The following is an 18,722-nucleotide window of genomic DNA, read 5'->3' on the forward strand; positions in this document are numbered from 1 at the left end:
GTGCCGCTCTATCATCTGAACATTTTAGTCTCTAGAAGCAATGGGAACACGTAATGTATTATACACGTGTATACTGTCTCTTATTTTATTAGTTACACCAGGGTGTTTGTAATTATTTGGAAATGCAAAAGTTGAATATGACGTTTCTGAAAGGATTTTTTTAATCAAAATTTACTAAGCCTTCATGATTAGTAGTGATTTAAAAATATATATGTTTTATACCTTTGGTCCTGCCTTTCGTAGCCCTGAGTGATCGCAGTGATCATTTATCTATGCAAAACCTGTTTTCCTTCTTCAATGCAGTTTGTTACCTTTGGTTAAAGCCATGCAGTACTTAATGACTAGTGGCGTTTGAAGTACCAGTTGACGGACGACGGACAGATGTCTAACTTTGAAATATTTTACTTCAGTTTCAATCGCTACAAACGAAATAGTACACGCAACAACCTATGCTGTTTCTTATGAATCCTAAATCATTTACAATGTCTATAATCGCTGTTGGCAAACAAACTTGGCAAATTCGATTTCAATTACATACAACAAATGTTCAGTTAAGTATGGCTCCTTACTGCGAATTCCAAAATCGTAAAATGCCTTACGTGCTAGAAATAATTGCACAGCATTGTATTTTCTAGGACCGTTTTAAAGCAAACCTAGCTTATAGCATGTATTTACCCTTGCCTTGTGAAAAGTAATGTATGGAATGTCAATATTTTTGCTTTTAAGAACCGCGAGTTTTATTGCAATGTACATGTAAGATATTAACTCACGTTGGTTAAACAATAAAATTAAAGTTTTGACATGCTTTTTTTGAGAATTTTTATATAACAATGTTATCTAAGTAGTCAACAACTGTATATATGCTTCAAACCAGTACCATTAAATAAATCTTAATATTTCTAGTAGACCTAAAAACAAACATTTCACGTGTACAAAGAATAGTCAGATATTTTGAACATAATAATAAATAAAATTAATGAATAAAATAAAAGAACTATGTTGGAAGAATTGGGATCAAAGTGCGACTGAAGGAAGAGTGCGTAATGGATCAGTGGGTATACTATAAAGTAAACACTATGTGCACGACAGGAAAGTCCTGAACGTTCAGAACTTGTTTTTATTTCGTTACCTGTCTTTGGTGTGTGTTACGTTTTGTTAAAACCCATGTAGTACATAGTGACTAGTGGTGATATTTAAAAATCAACAGTTGATGGACGCCGGACAGAAATACTGACGGGATCGACTTCAAGTCCACGATACGGATATACATAAATATCAATCAAAGTTAACAAACTTATGGCTAGTAACATTAAGGGCGCCCGAACGTTGAGAACTTGGTTTTGTTCTGTTACCTCCCTTTGAATGAAAAAATCTCCCCACCTTCATTGATTGATCGAACATTCTACCAAACCACAAGTATAACATTAGCATCCGTACATGTTGTTTGTTGTAAGATGTTGTTTATTACAAAATGTTTTGACACTATGTAAATCAAAGCTTTTCTCTAACCACCATTCGTACCCAGTGACCGACTCGCGTGCTCCGCTGACCGAGAAAATGAAATGCCAGATCTTTCAAAGAGAAAAAGTTATTTAATTAGCATCAATTACCCAGTAGATGTTTTCAGTAACTGTTTTGTGCGTATCAATTCTGGTGTAAGTTTTTTATAGTTGTGTACGTCGTCGTTGCCACAGGGGGCGCACACGTGTGGGTCAGGAGGGAGGGGTATATATCATGTTTTAATGCCTAGGAAAGAAATGGGCCAGAACAGGGGTTCATGTTGATATACTAATACCAGCCAAGATTTAATCCTACCAGTACTAAGTCCATGAACAAGATGGAATTGGTTTGACAAGTTACACAAGTTGACCTTAATTTTCTTATCAACAAAACGGTACGTGATGGCGGCGGAGACTGCGCTGGGCGGCGGAAAGTTTAAAGTCTTATTAACAGGGTCACATAAGGACGTGTCAGGTTTGCTGGTGGAGGGAAGCCGGAATACCCGGAGAAAAACCACCGCCAGCGGTCAGTATCTGGCAACTGCCCATATGGGATTAGAACTGGTGACCCAGAGGTGGCGGGCTTGTAGTAATGTATCGAAACATCCACTCGGCCACCATGGCCCATACGAAGGGATGTAATAGGAGATTTCAGAAAAGATGGCGTAACGTCACAGAAAGTTTACATCCGGGTCCTCAAAGGTACAAACACGGTATGGCGACTAATAAAAACAATAACAGATACGTACATCCCTGATACACAATCGATACGTTGACAAAAGTATACACTTTCATACTTGCAAATTCTGATTTCAAAATAGTTTCTTATTGTTTCAGAGGTTACAGACATTTATATTTACAATTGTTTATTGCTAAATATATTTGTTTAGATTTAGTGTTGAAGCCAGCTTGCGAAGCGGTACCGGGCCGTCACACGTACCCGCTTTTTGTTCACACGTTGAAATCCATGTTGTGAAAAAGTTATGAATAGATCATTGATTTCAATGTATCATATTTCTGTTATACACGAACAATCTGTTCATAACACTATTTAATATAAATATAACGAAATGTGAACCACCTGGCCAAACCACGGCCGCTCGTGCATGGCTTCGCTGGTAGATCACCTCGGGCAACAGCCGATAGTTGGGAAATTAATAATATTTATACGTAATTACCAACACATATCTCAATAAGTACTTGTAAAATACATATATTTCGTTATTTCCCATGTATATATTATTTCAAATGAATGGTATAAACCACCGTTACACATAAATGAAGATATACATGTATGTGTACGTAGACGTACAGTATGGCTGCCGATATCTCGAAAAATATAAAATAGTAGAATATCGTTCATATATTTATGAGTTTAATTTTTTATTTTTAAATCACTTTTATTCCATGTGCCGTTATGTGAAGTCCCAAACTTGAGGGTGATATTACATTTTAAATAATTTGAAAAACAATGTTAGAGTAGGTCTACATTTAGATTTTTGAATATTAGCTACAATTGTTAGATCGTTATTACTTACTAAATGCCGACCAGGACTACATTGCGCTCGGCTTTGAGCAATTCATAAAATAGCTTAAAGTATTTGTTGTAAAAATATTATAAAAAAGTAACTATAAACAATGACTCTATTTTGAATGTATATAAACTAAATTTCCAAAATTTCTGTACGAAAAGAGTATAACCAGTATACACAATTTTGATTGACTATGAAAACAATTGTCGAAATTCGGGAATACTCGGCAGAAGTTACTGTACGTAATGGCTGCAGTGCGCTTGGGGTATCTACGAAGGCAAATTTTAATTTGGTCATAATCACACATCGAAAGGTGTTTTACCAAGTAAGACTTAGAAAACAGTAATTTAATTTGTAGTTTCTGTCAATTTTGTAACTTCTGTCAATGTTTATACGTAGGTCTAATGGCGACCGTGTTTTTTTTCTCGTGGCGGTAGAAAATGGAGTATATAAACGGAGTAAAATATATAAATACCAGATGTTTATATCTAAATATTATTGTTAAATATATTTTTATTTATCCTTTTTATGATTAAAATAACGCAATAGTTCTCGGATTGTCGTACTATTTATTACAATAAAATGTAAACAAACATCGCAAGCGGCTGTTTTCTGCTGTTTTCCCTCTATGTTTATGTGTAGATATACGGAGTTGTACCTTTGAGCGCCCGGATGTACCTTTGTGTGACGTCATCGCCATCTTTTCTGAAATCTCCTATTGTCATCATCATCATCCTCGATACTCCAGGGCTTCCGATCACTTACGATCTCTACACCCCTGGACTATCTCATAGTAAAACTGGAGGCAACAGAATAAAACAGGTAATTTAGTCATTTGATGTACATCAAAAGAGCCGTATAACGGTACACTGTGGTTGACTATGCCTTCGATGTTAGGCGTCGCTCTCTCTGTAGTCTTCAAAGGAAATCTTTGCTAGCCTGTGATTGGTCAAATCTTTTCCGCTGAGCTGCCTTCAATTTCACTATGAGATAGTCCAGGGGTGTAGAGATCGTAAGTGATCGGAAGCCCTGGAGTATCGAGGATGCATCATCATAAACAAATCCGCATGTGACAGTAGCATGCGTATACCCAAGGACTTGACACGTTCAGGACTATGACCAAGAATACAATAGAATTAAAAAGGACCTGACTCCAGGACAGTCACACCTTATATATACTATATTGTTCGAGATAAAAGCATGTAGGTTTCTGAGGGTCAGGCTATTTAATTCATTTTTTGTTATGTGTCCAAGGAATGTGTCATGTCCCTGTGATCGTTTGTGTGAAGGCTAATATTTGCGGCAATTTGTGGTAGTGATGGAGCTTTAGGTTATGGTGGCATTTCCGAGTATTTTCATTTGCTGTACGCATATTGTTCCTGTGTTAAATGTGTTATGAGGTTTTCGTTATATTTAATACCATAAAGTAACTCGAAGTATGAGTTACTGAAGTGTTTATCTCTTTCTCTGAATTCTTTCGGGGCTACAATAAAATAAACCATTAATTAATAGTTAATTACTAATACTATTAAACAAACATGTAGACGAACACGTTATGTTAGTGTTTTGTTGGACTGAAGAAGGCCCTATAGTGGCTGAATATATTTTTTCCACAGAGACAATTCTTTATTTTACTTTGAATTAATTTTAGCCTTTTATTTCGGATTATTAAAGTGAACAGTCGGGCAAGGATGGATAAAGTCGGTAAAAATGGTGTGAATGTATCCAGTATAATTTCTTTTGGAATGGAAAAAATAAAAAATCTCTCGTCAAAATCTGTCTGCGTACGAAGAAATTAATTTAAAGTATGGAAATTCTAAAACGTCCTCCCGGCTCACTATGTCCGTGGTTACATTTCCACACAGCCTCGCTTTCAATGCTTTCAACTTTTCTTTACTTTAATGGTCAGAACTGGGAAACTAAGCAGAACTTGACCGTCGTATTAATATGTGAGAACTTTTGGAAGGCAAATGAACGCATTTAGACTGGTTTTCCTTGCCCGACTATTCACTTTAATATACTAGCTTCATACCGTTTTTACCTCATTATAATTTACTTTACACATTTGGTATACTAACGCAAAAGTTACGTCAAAACTTATACCAGGAAAAAAACAAAAAACAAAAACACAATGAAATAAAAAAAATAGCAAACATGTTTGTGGAGAACAAATTAAGCGAAAACACACGGGAACTATCTTGAAGATTGGATTAATTGGAGGATATTTGTGGTGATGTTTTTGTAGTTGTTATGATAGCTGATTAAGTGGCTTCATTTGTAGTTTTCATCATTAATATTTTGGGAGATCGCAGATCTAAGTTTGTTTCTGATACTATTTTTCTCTAATAAGGAAAACAAATGAAAATGGATGTACATGAAAGAGCAAACGCAGAATCACATCAATTAGCTTTAAACGGAGAAAGATATCAACCTTGGACTTCGTTCTCGGTTTAGAATGTGTTAATAAAACATTGCATTGACCTCATCGAAAAGCAATAATTGTTTAAATATCGTCCTGATTAGATGGAGGTTGGCACGAGAAGCTGGAGATACTCGTGGTCCGTCCGGTCAACTGACCACAAAAATGTCAGGCCAATCACTGATTACAAGACGGACAGTCATCGCGTACAGAGCAAACTCTCATAGCCTTCTGGTCGTAACCATAAAACCATTGAAACGCTACTTATGTGACGAGAATATATAATCATTAATATTCCATTTGTATGTTAAGAAGCGAGTCATATTTGTGAATATTGAATGGAGTTTCACGCCTTCAACTCGATTGAGAACAAGATTAATATTTTTACTCTTCTTTAAATTCAATACTGTTATTACCGAGAAAGATGTATAATACCCCCGGTACATGATAAACACAAGTAGGATCTTTTCTATCAAAATTACTTTGTTACAGGACACTACAATGTGACCAGAGTTTCGATGTGACGTACAACTAATAAATAATGATAATTGCACATTTTCAAGAGACGATGGGAGATGAGGAGCATAGATGTCAGTTAAGGGGAGTTATAGGCGCCGCATCCTCACGATACTGTCTAGGCCTATTACATACAGTACTTCTAAATGGGCCGATTAGGGTTGATATCTGGGAAACTGATATAATTTTTATGTAAATTCATATAAGAAAATTGCGAACTTCAGAAACAACTCGGGAAACTAATATAAGTTTATTTGTAAGTTTATAAGAAAACCATGAACTTCAGAGACCAATCGAAACGTTTAAAATGCCATCACTCACTATGATACGCGTATATACCATTATTTTGATCTCGCTGTAACATTTGAAGAGGACTGCTATTTCTCTTTAAGACATGAATGAGTCTAGTCTAACATGGATTATTTTGTACTATACAGCTGTTCGTCAGCCCGTTCTCTAACATTAAAAGTCTATTAGAATGTTGATATCGGAGAGGTAATATATTCTAAAATAACTTTCATTGTACATAATAAAACCTCGTCACTATCAGGAAGCCTACAGACGTGATAGCCGATCATTAGACGGGTGCTTTTAGACGTGTAAGTTACAGTATCTACACCTGGAGATAATTTACAAATACAGTAACCTCAAAACTACATGGCTCTGAAATATAATATTTTAAAAGTTAACGTTCAATTACCCCGTACTGACAGCTACGTCACAATAAGTAACATACACTTTTTAAAAATGCGTACCGAGGTCTTGCACGTGTTGAACGGAAGTATGGTGGGGCGGTGTCCGATCGGTGTCCGGCGGCGTCTTTGGACAGGGCAGTGTCCGGTGGCCCGTGATATCGTATTTGGTGGGTAATAGTTAGTCCAAGTTTAGGCTACGCACGTGTTGGTTGTACAAGATGTTTAATGGGAAATCATTTGTCCGAGTTAAGGCAACGCACGTGTTGGTGGGACAAGATATTTGGTGGGAAATCGATTGTCCAAGTTTAGGCAACGCACGTGTTGGTGGGGCGGAGAATTTTGGTGGAAAATCGTATTCATATACAAGTATAGGCTACGTTCGTGTTTGCATGACAAAATGTTTAGCGGGAAATCGTTTTGTCGGAGATTCGACTCCGCACGTGTTGGCAGGACAGAATGTTAGGCGGGAAATCGTTTTGTCGGAGATTCGACACCGCGCGTGTTGGCAGGACAGATTGTTTGGCGGGAAATCGTTTGTCCGAGCTTAGACTTCATGTGTTAGCAGGACAAAATGTTTGGCGGGAAATCGTTTGTCAGAGTTAAAACTCCGCACATGTTGGCTGGACAAAATATTTGGCGGAAAATAGTTTGTCTAAGTTTGTGCTATACGCACATATCAGACAAAAAAGATGAACCCTGCGAGTTTGACAAATAAGATTTATGACAATAGATCTTTTAATCTCGCATTTGTATAATAATTGTCTTGGGTCAATTTGTCTTATTAAACACATCACCGCACGTTTTGACCAATTGTTTTTTTGTAAAACAATGTGTGTCTGTGTTTGGTAACGCACGAGGTTTGAATGGACTAGATGGTTATTTGGTAGAAGGCATCGGTTTGTCCGGAGTTCGAGGCCACAATGACCTCTTCATTCTCTCGACAATACAAACTTATGTGTTCGGTAACCAATCCGCATGGGGGGGGCAACCCCCCCCCCACCGACTAAGGAGCTGATATAATCAGATATATTAGGGCCCGTCAGGTGAATTATTCAACGTGAGGTACCATCATCAGTGTCAGCAAGTAGAAATATGGCGTCAAGATTCACCTGCGAGATTTGGGATACACTCTTGAGAGAGGCGTGACTAATGGTGTTATTGATTATAGGTACCACCATGGATACACCCAGCACTGTTCGTCAGACCAGGACCGACGGATTTGAAACAATCTAGTGCTATTGAATTACCCATCCGACTACGTTTGGGAACAAATTTCTACATAATAAACTTTGATAGTCGACAATCACACCACAATAAACTCAACACAGTGCTACCGCCCCATCCACGGGAGCCATCAACAGTCTTGATGAAGGAACTTTGTCAAACAAACGACTGTCACCCAAAACACATCCACACACAATATTGAACGAGTACAGGACTGTCACCCAAACACAGGACTGTCACCCAAACATATGACTGTCACCCAAACACAGGACTGTCACCCAAACACAGGACTGTCACCCAAACACAGGACTGTCACCCAAACATAGGACTGTCATCCAAACACAGGACTGTCACCCAAACACAGGACTGTCACCCAAACACAGGACTGTCACCCAAACATAGGCTGTCACCCAAACACAGGACTGTCACCCAAACACAGGACTGTCACCCAAACATAGGACTGTCACCCAAACACAAGACTGTCACTCAAGCACAGGACTGTCACCCAAACATAGGAATGTCACGCAAAACACATCCAAACACAAGACTGTCACCCAACATAAGACTGTCACCCAAACATACGACTGTCACCCAAACACATCCAAACAAAACACAGGACTGTCACCCAAAACAAAAAACCTGATTATAACTAATAAAACACAGAACTATCACCCAACAAACTCAACTGTTCACTACAAACAAAGAACTAAAGCCCAACAAACATGAACTGTTACCCTAAAACCACCAGACTATTATGCAATGAACATATGAAGGAAACTATCACTGTTTCAGTTGATCAAACTAGACTTATATTCAAATGCTTGTAGAAATTTAAGTCAACCAAAAAGAACTATTACCTATCCCATAGGAACTATTACCTATCCCATAGGAACTATCGCCTGATCCATATAAGTAACTGTTGTTATGCATTGATCATTGGATTTCCGCTTGCTGTTTTTACTGGTGACAATCAAATCCGCTGTGGCCGAGTGGTTAAGCTTAGCCCTCCACCTCTGGGTTATAAGTTCAAATCCCATATGGAACAGACTGCTGGTCAGCAATTTTTCTCTGGGTACTCAGACTTTCTTCCATCATTCCTGGCATGTCCTAAATGACCCTGGCTGTTAATGGGACATTAAACTAATCCAATCAAACCATCTTATCCTGACATGATGAATTACAAACAAAAACGGACCTAATAAGGTAGGAAAATACGTGAAAAGAATGAAAGAATTGTTAACCCTTGCACAGACCTTTCTTTTAATTATGGTCACAAAAACTCAATACATATTCCACAAGCTCTAGATTAACACCCGAACTTAACCCCTCGATTTATTATAATTCCGGTATTAGGGACTCGTTAATTCTCATCCATTTAAAATAATTAAATCTGCTTTAGCAGGGGTACTGGCCAGGTGTATACAGCTTGTTACCTATAGGAGGTGTACAAGCTGGCTTGTTTATATTTTATCACTATAAACCAACCATGTCAACGTGCAGTCTTTGATGTCAGTCTTCTGTGTCAACACAACCAAGTGAGAAATAGGCTTGATGATAAGATTAGCTTTGTTTACATGGTGTAAATAGAGGGACACATCCCACTGGGGTCCTGCCCTGTTATAACTCATAAATACCTACATCTATATCTGTGACAATCGCCCCAAAGTCACATGGCCCTCGCCCCAAAGTCATCCACTACAGTCACTATTGGTCCTGCCCCAAAGTCGCTACTATCCACTCCAGTCTATTATTCAAATCAGCAGTTCTGTTCCCACAAAACAGGCAACATATTAATGACGAAAATAATTAATTGGCTCTAGTCAGTGTCTTTATGCTCATAGCTACATTAGTTTCACTTGGATTAGTTTTTGGCTCAAATTCGATTTCTGTTTTTGACCTACAAATGACCTTCAACATCCAGATTCATAATCTTACATCTACTGGCAACAACAGTCAATGTTTTCTCTGATTATTCCAACATTTAATAAGATTATCCCCCCTTAGTCTTAAATTTCAGAAAGAACAATATATTCATTCCCATAATGGCGAAGCGTTCAGTTTTTATCTATCATATTCATAGACTTATAGAGAACAGGTGAAGAGCCAGTTAACTTTTAAAAGTGTTCTTTGAAATGACAAATGTTGTAAAGAGATGGAAAACCATCCATGTTAAACATTTTGAAATATTTCAGCGTTTCAACAAAAAACTATAAAACAGACATGTTTTCAGCTAGGCAAAAATAAAGTTTCCATTTAACTTGCAAAACATTACATTATACATGTCGAGTGTCGTGTTGAATTGTTAGGTGAAATGTTCAATGTCTGGTGCTGCCAGAGAGATTAATGTCACTGTACTCTTGGTAGGTATGTGGTGCAAAACTTAGAAATAAATGAACCTTAATTTATAATGGAGGTAAAATAGGGCCCACTGTACCCGGTCCTATCCTTACTCACACATCAGTGCCCTTATTTAGGGTTTGTACATAATATCTACCCTGTTTCTGTGGTAAATGTTTATTCCACTGACCAAAATTATTTATTAATGGACTTTGATTCTATAGGCAGGAGTTCATACAGGGGTCAATCGGTGCAAGGGAAACTCCTGATCACACAGCAATGAGGTGATGATGTCAGAATGTTGATATCAACCTTTGACACAAAGGTTTTCCACAAAACCTCCAATCTGAAAAATATAGCCTTTTATTTCGGCTTATTTTAGGATGGAAACCAATTGAAGTGCTATTTATTGACAACATGTGATGTATTCACTCACATCCAACCTTTGTGTGGGCAATATTATCCTCATCTTCTGATCATAGATTATAGTAGATATTAAATTTCATTAATAACTTCACATTCCACATCAAACACCGTGAGCAGGCCAGGTTGGAGCCTCCAAAAGGGAAGGGTATGAAAAGATAGCGATTCTTTTTGTTCCTCGCAAACATTCATTCCGACCTTAGTTTTCTTTCATACTATGTGGCTTATAATGTTTCTGAAATTTTATGACTCAGCTGTGCACCATTGTGTACATGGGGTGTATACTGTGTTACGTTGGAATACACTGACACTCCAGTGATTCTAGTCCTTGTACAACTAAATAGACCAACTAGGCTACCAGACCTTAAGAGTGGCCTCAACATGTATAAGTGACTATATATAACTAGGTATCAAGAAAGCTCATCTATTTGTACGTATCGGTACTCACATTAATGACATTCGCGCAAGGTCTTCATTTAGTTTACTGAAGATAGTGAGTCCCTAACGCTCTTTTTTATTCTGGAATAAAGCTCTGTAACAACTTTGCACTCCGGAACATGAAATTTTGTGATATTGGACTTCCAGCTAAGTTATCCGATATTTACGACTAGTATTGGCACACCGCAGAGGAACTGGGGGCGGCATTTGTAGCTCCCCAGGGAATACAGTTTTCCTCCCATCTGTAGCTTATACTGGTAACTTGTACACATCTGTGGAGGAGCTCATTACTGGATGGGCTCCACAGGGGGGACTATTGATGGTCAGGGGCTCACCAAAGGGGTACTATAAATATTTGCACTCTAATGCACCATGAGAGTTATTTTCATCCTTTCAACGCTATCTACTACCTGCTTTTCGACATAGACGCAGATAAAAGATATGAGTGTAAACCTTGTTGCATCATCGCCTTCAAAATTTCCCTCATGATGGTTTCTTGGCCGTTAAGTTCTTTTCAGTAACTTCATTAAAGAAGCAGTTTATAGACTTTATCCACGCTCTGAAAAAGACTTTCTGCCTCTCTCGTTTCATTATGATTTACAAATCCACAATGAAGCCGTTGTATAAAACGCGTGACGTCCAAGACAAGTTAAATAGAGATCGTCTAAGATCAAGAAAAAGAGGCCTATGAATGAAGTGCATATTTTCATAGGCGGACACTTTAATACCAATTATTCATTGGCATTGGAAATCAGCAGTCGTACACATGAACATTTTTTGGCGTAGGTCAATTTTCTTTTTTTAACAGATTGATTAGTCATAATTGTACTTAAGTGGAAAATTGGACGTGTCAGAATGGCTAGTAGACGGTAATTACGAAGGCATCTTAATGGAAACATTGGAGCGTTATTAAATAAAACTGTCGAGATTTTCGGGGTACTTGAGTAAGAAGTTATAATAAAGATTAACTTACCTTTATCTTGACCGTCTTTACAATGCGAGGTGTAATCTGGACAACAGTCGTTAGTTTCCTGACAATAACTGTCACAGTAGCATCTCCTTGGAAACCGAGGGTTTCCCATAACAACGTGACATGTTATGTTTTTTCCGTCGCAGCAGTAGCCAGCCTCTTTGCACCCCCCGTATGCCCCCTCACATAGCGACAGGCTACATAGCAATACTACCCAACACACTATATTAAATAAAGACTCCATGGTTCCGTCCGTTAAAAAAATACTTGGTTAAAATCTCCTCAAGAAAAACAATTCCACAATTTTCTAATGCTTTGAACTTTCCAGCTGTGATGCTTAGTAATCCTGAAAACGCTATATTTAGCAAACTTCACAAAGTGATGAGTAAAGAGAAAACGCAAACTTTTTTTTCTAAATTTCACTCCACCGAAAAAGTTGTTAAAATCTCGGTGTGGATTCACGTTCCCAACTTGCCTGCCTCGGAGACGACACTGCAAAATTCGGGGGAGGGGGCACGATAATTTTATCCAGCGCGCTGGCTTCCTTCTCCACTGTGTTCGGCCCGACTGACTGTCACTGAATGCGAAAACCTACAACTGCTCTGATCCCTAGAGGGGGCGTCTCAAAATCAAATGCGAAACTCCACAGTTAACCGATCAGTAAATCTTCGATAATTAACTTTAGATTCATGAAAACATAATCGACAATAACTCAAAGGGTATTTTGTAGTTTAAAAAAGTGATCTGATTTATGAGTTTGTTGTAAGCAAAGCCTTTGTTAGCCGTTTGATAACAGAGACCTAAACAAATAGTAGTGTGTATTCACGAGAGCACGTGGCTTTTTATAATACTTGCTCATGAATATTTATTAATACGGCGAGTCGTTGAGTATAATCTTTTGATAAAGGGGGTCAAAAGGATCAATTTCCTGAACCCTTATCAGATCAGAAGGCTAATCACTTATTCAAAGGGCGACAACTCCTGAGGTTGTAAGTATTCCTTATGATGATTTCTCAACTTCATTGTCTTTTCGATTATAAAAAAGAAAACTATACGGTTTTAGTTCAAGATTACAACGACGACAAATGTATGTTATCACTAAAACTTCGACTTCATTTTTCAATAAAAATCACGATAGGCCTATTTCCGGAAATGAAATCCATTCTGTTCCGACAATTTTCATTATATCCCGACGGGAATCTTTTTTCGATGATTAACGGACGTCTGTCTATCCGTCTTTTCCCTATTATATTTTACAGTATTGACGGACACCCGTCTTTTCCCTATTCTATTTTACAACATTGACGGTCACCCGACTTTTCCTATTATATTTTACACCATTGACCGCCATCCGACTTTTCCCTATTATATTTTACACTATTGACGGACATCCGTTTTTTCCCTATTGTATTTTAAACCATTGACGGGCACCTGTCTTTTCCCTAATGTATTTTACACTATTGACGGACACCCGTTTTTTTTCCTATTACATGTATATTTTACACTATTGAAGGTCAACCGTCTTTTCCCTATTGTATTTTACACCATTGACGGACATCCGTTTTCCCTATGATATTTTACACTATTGACCGACACCTGTCTTTTCCCTATTATATTTAACACCATTGATGATCAACCGTCTTTTCCCTATTGTATTTAACACCATTGATGGTCAACCGTTTTTCCCCTATTATATTTAACACCATTGATGGTCAACCGTCTTTTCCCTTTTGTATTTTACACCATTGAGGGTCAACTGTTTTTTCCCTATAATATTTTACACCATTGAGGGTCAACTGGTTTTTCCCTATGATATTTTACACTATTGACGGTCAACCGTCTTTGTTTTCCTATGATATTTTACACTATTGACGGACACACATCTTTTTCCTATCATAATTTACACTATTGACGGACACACATCTTTTTTCCTATCATAATTTACACTATTGACGGACACCCATCCTTTTTCCTATCATAATTTACACTATTGACGGTCAACCGTCTTTGTTTCCCTCTTTTTTCCTGTCATAATTTACACTATTGACGGTCAACCGTCTTTGTTTCCCTATGATATTTCACACTATTGACGGACACACATCTTTTTTCCTATCATAATTTACACTATTGACGGTCAACCGTCTTTGTTTCCCTATGATATTTTACACTATTGACGGACACCCATCTTTTATCCTGTCATAATTTACACTATTGACGGTCAACCGTCTTTGTTTCCCTATGATATTTTACACTATTGACGGACACCCATCTTTTATCCTGTCATAATTTACACTATTGACGGTCAACCGTCTTTGTTTCCCTATGATATTTTACACTATTGACGGACACCCATCTTTTTTCCTATCATAATTTACACTATTGACGGACACCCATCTTTTTTCCTATCATATTTTACACTATTGACCGACACCCGTCTTTTCTCTGTTATATTTTAACCATTGACCGACACCAATCCTACTATTCACGCACATCCGCCTTTTTGGAGATTCTGTTAGGACTGGAGTATTTAACAAGAGGAGTTTATTAGGATAAAACAAAAGATAATGCGAAACGCTTATAAATAATCTTAGCAGAACCTGCGAAATCGGACTTATTGGTTATCAAATTTGTATCCTTTATCGTTGGAAATGTATATTTGAAAATAATACTACAGATTATGGTAAGACATAACTGTTATATCTTGACAGTCAAGTCATTGTTATGTGGGCTTCTACTTCCATATCAAGCTGTTCCACTTCCGTGAACATGTCGTCTTGTGTTATTTTAGTATATGTTTCTGTTCAAATGAGTAAATATTTTCATTCTATTCTCTGTTACTATAGCTAAATAGAAAACATTGACACAATTTATCGGAAATTAAAACCCTGGCGACTACTTATCGCCACGGGTAGCTCTCCTATTAAGAAGGTGTGAAAGTTCGAGGTGTTAGCGGTTAACGACCCCTGTCAATAGTGACCGTTATAGTGGGGTTATCTAGACTATCCCAAGTCTACCTTTACCCATTGTTTGTTTGTAATCAGAGATGATTATCATACCACAACAAAACATGGCAGACCGCAGATAGCCGATTAGGGGTACAAAATAGTCTTGACACATTTACCAAGAAAATAATTAGATGTTTATCATGACCTTAAAGTGAATAGTCGGGCAAAGGAAACCAGTCTAAATGCGTTCTTTGGCCTTCCAAAAGTCATTGTATACCATAATGATGGTCAAGTTCTGCTTACGGTGTCCAGTTTTGACCATTGAAATTTTGGGGAAGCCCTGTGTAAATTTAGCACAGTTCTAAATATAAATTCTCCAAACTCTTTGAAAACGAGGCTGCGTGGAAATGTCAACATGGACATGTGTTTCTCAGTCGTGTCGGTTTCGTTTCGTGTGATAAACCACTAATGCGGTATGCAAATTGTTGTTTTGAGATGATACATTTGATGCAAATGAAGTATTCTTACATTAATGACAATGCTTTGTTATCATTTTTCGATAAAAGCATCTTGTACATGGAAATCGACACAAATATTCGGCCGATGCAGAGATGGGGCCCCGGCAAGGGGCAATTATTGCAGCATAGCATTCGTCGTATTTTACATCAACCGAATCATGAAGGTTAAATACAAATAATCGTAACATAATTTCCCATTTAAAACCACACGAAAACGTTCCATAGAACGTCCATGCATGTAGCTGTCAAAGATGTGAAAATAAATTAGCTCATACATAGATATTTTACAAGTACAATATATGTGTTCAATTATTCGTGTAGTTTTTTGCAGAGATTTAATTAAATTATCTATGTCTCTGGTTGGTTTTTTTTTGTAAACAATATTTGAGTTCTGGAGAGAGATGACATGAATGTCCAGCTGGAAGGAAAGAAACTTTTATGATGTATATGTATCGTACAATGTATATATGTAAACGTACATTCCATGTAGCTGCTATAGAATTACAACTAGGAAATTCTCTCAAACATTGATAATATTTAATTCTTCACATTAATGTAGGCCTATGCTGTGAGAATTAACACATCATATATATTTCCAGAAAACATATAGGCCTACACGTATGTTACTTTCCTTTTCTGTTGTTTCCTGTTCTTTTTTGTGCTCTGGAGAAAAAGATGATTGAGTTGAAGAAAAGTAATTAATTAAGAGAAATGTGTACCACAGTACTTTGTCTGTAGCCGAGGGGTTCTATACTGTTTTAATAGTCCAGTAATTAATAATTAAATTGAAAATTTCAAAATTAAGATGAAATTGTAAATTCCATTTTTGAATGACAGAAGAATCATGAGGTTGGGAAGTGGTTCCCCTCCTTTGAGAGTACACAGTGTGTATACCCTTTTTGGTTTTTAGGAATAATACCTGAATAGGAACCTGAAATAACATGACAATCAATCAGGTATGTGTGTGTTGGGGGTTGGGGGTGGGGGTGGGGGGGCTAAAAGACAGAAGAATCATGAGGTTGGGAAGTTGTAACTTGAGTGGGGGGTTGAAATATAGAAGAAATAGCTACAGATAACTGGAAGTGGAAGGGTGCTTTATCATTGATCTGGTCATTGCATATTTGGGGTTTACATGGCTTTTTTTTGGTTATTTAGTCTCATTGATTTTGGAGCAACTTTGAATCCATATGGTACTGTATATCTTTCTTTTTTCCATGTGTAGCTATTTCTTCTGTATTTCACCCTCCGCCCAAGTCACAACTTCCCAATAGGTACCACTTTTTTGTTTAGAACTCAAATCAAAGACAGATGTACATAGTACTACATACTACATTTTAGTCTATGTGTTTGTAATCACTGTTACTACAGTATTAATACATAAATGGTCTATGTACAAGTTACACATAGACAATAAATGTGAAATTTGGTTCAGACAAAAAGATTTTTAACATTTCAGATAACTTGCTAGTTTTATGGTTTTATTTATATGTTGAGTCTACTCTCTTGTAAAGTAGAATTTAGAAATCCTAAGACAATGTTATCTATATTGCTATATGTAAAAAAAAATCCTTATATTTTAAAAGTAATTGAAAAGCTATCTCACAAGCCCTGACAAACAAATGGGCAGGCATATGGATGCAAGAATTATAATCACTGGATCTAGAGGACTAATATAAACAAATATTTCTACAAAGTTAAAAAATGAAAAAGTATTGCATCATAATTGTATTTAATGATTACAGTTGAAAGGAGCATTTAATAAATTAATACTGTTTAAATGTTCTGTTCATGATCTTCTAGGTCCATATTGGAAAAGTTTACTTTCAAGAGCACTCAAATCAACATTCTTCAGTCTTCATATGATGCTAATTGTATGTATATGTATACATACACTTGTATACAGGTCCAAGGGATGAACTTTCTGTATTCATGTCACTATGCATGCATGGTGCCTGAAAAAAAAAGAACCAGCAATTTTTTATACTGTTGAATATGACAAAAATTGAAATGATCAATTTCAAATATATATAAATGAATAAATTTAGGTTCATTCTACAGGTTTTTTTTTATTTTAGAGAAAACATTTTATAAGTTGTGAATGTGTCACTGATGCATTTGATAGAATCAAATATTGTTTCAAAAAAGATACAAAATTCATTATCTATAGTTCCAACAAAAATTCAGAATAATTATAAATGATACATGGCTGCAGTACATTTCAACTCTGTAAAGTTTGTCATATACACATGAACCAGGTACAGTTGTAATAAATATACAAACACTATTTATTATTATGACCAGAAATAATATTGTATGTGTCCTCCAAATATATCTAAAGAACAAGCTAAAACCTACATGTACATATGTATATGTGTATATCAGAACATATACAATACAATTTTACCAATTAACCTACAATGTAAATCCTATATACAATGTATGTGTATAACACTACCAGAACATGTACAGAACAAAAATTTACAAATTAAAAATCTATAAATATATACATCAGAACTGTATGAATTGACCGGTAGCATACAGGGCATTCATTACCCCTAAAGAGGCCCCACTAAAGAACCGCTATTTACCCCAGGGTTACGTTTTACGCGATTGGGGAACAGGTATGAAACATGTGACCATATGTGACCACTCATTTATGAAAAAATACTGCTAGGGACTATTTACATAATGATCAAAATACGAAGACTCACTCACAATCAGCTGAGCAGGGAGTACCGGGTACGTAGTAGGCCTAGGCCTAGGTACGTACAGTAGCGGTCCGGAGCCGCGTGCTCGTTTGAACTGTTCTCTTCACTATAACAAGTTGTATTAACACTCTCCATGCGTCGTAATGTTTACCGAGTCAGTTGTTGGGATTGTCGCTGCTCCATTGCCTTTCCTTTCGCATTTTAGGTGAGTCAGTTGGTTGTTTTGGCGGAAACATTTTGGTTCAAAACTACGGTAGCCATGTTTTGTTTACTACGGAGAGTGGTGGGTGTTGCGCATGCGTTAAGATTGAACTGCACTCTTAGCCGTCCGGGAGGACTTTTAGGATTCCCATAGATATTATTATTTTCTTCGCATGTACAGCGATTTTGACGGAAAGTTTTATTTTTCTAATTCATAAGAAATTATACCGGATATATTAATACCATTTTTACCGATTTTACAGTCACTTGCCCGACTATTCGCTTTAAAGATAAACA

At 36.9% G+C, this 18,722-nt stretch overlaps 1 long non-coding RNA gene across 2 annotated transcripts; it reads right to left on the reverse strand.

Annotated features, from left to right (window-relative positions):
- Positions 1-16,972: 16,972 nt before the first annotated feature.
- Positions 16,973-18,722, reverse strand: LOC138332257 (uncharacterized). Of its 2 annotated transcripts, none has more exons than XR_011209800.1 (2): positions 18,232-18,722; positions 16,973-17,468 (listed from the first exon to the last, which is right to left on the reverse strand). It is a non-coding gene; the product is annotated as an uncharacterized lncRNA (long non-coding RNA). The 2 variants fall into 2 exon arrangements; XR_011209801.1 differs by having other exon boundaries at positions 18,228-18,722.

This window comes from Argopecten irradians, chromosome 9 (assembly GCF_041381155.1).
Source record: "Argopecten irradians isolate NY chromosome 9, Ai_NY, whole genome shotgun sequence".
NCBI lineage: Eukaryota > Metazoa > Mollusca > Bivalvia > Pectinida > Pectinidae > Argopecten > Argopecten irradians.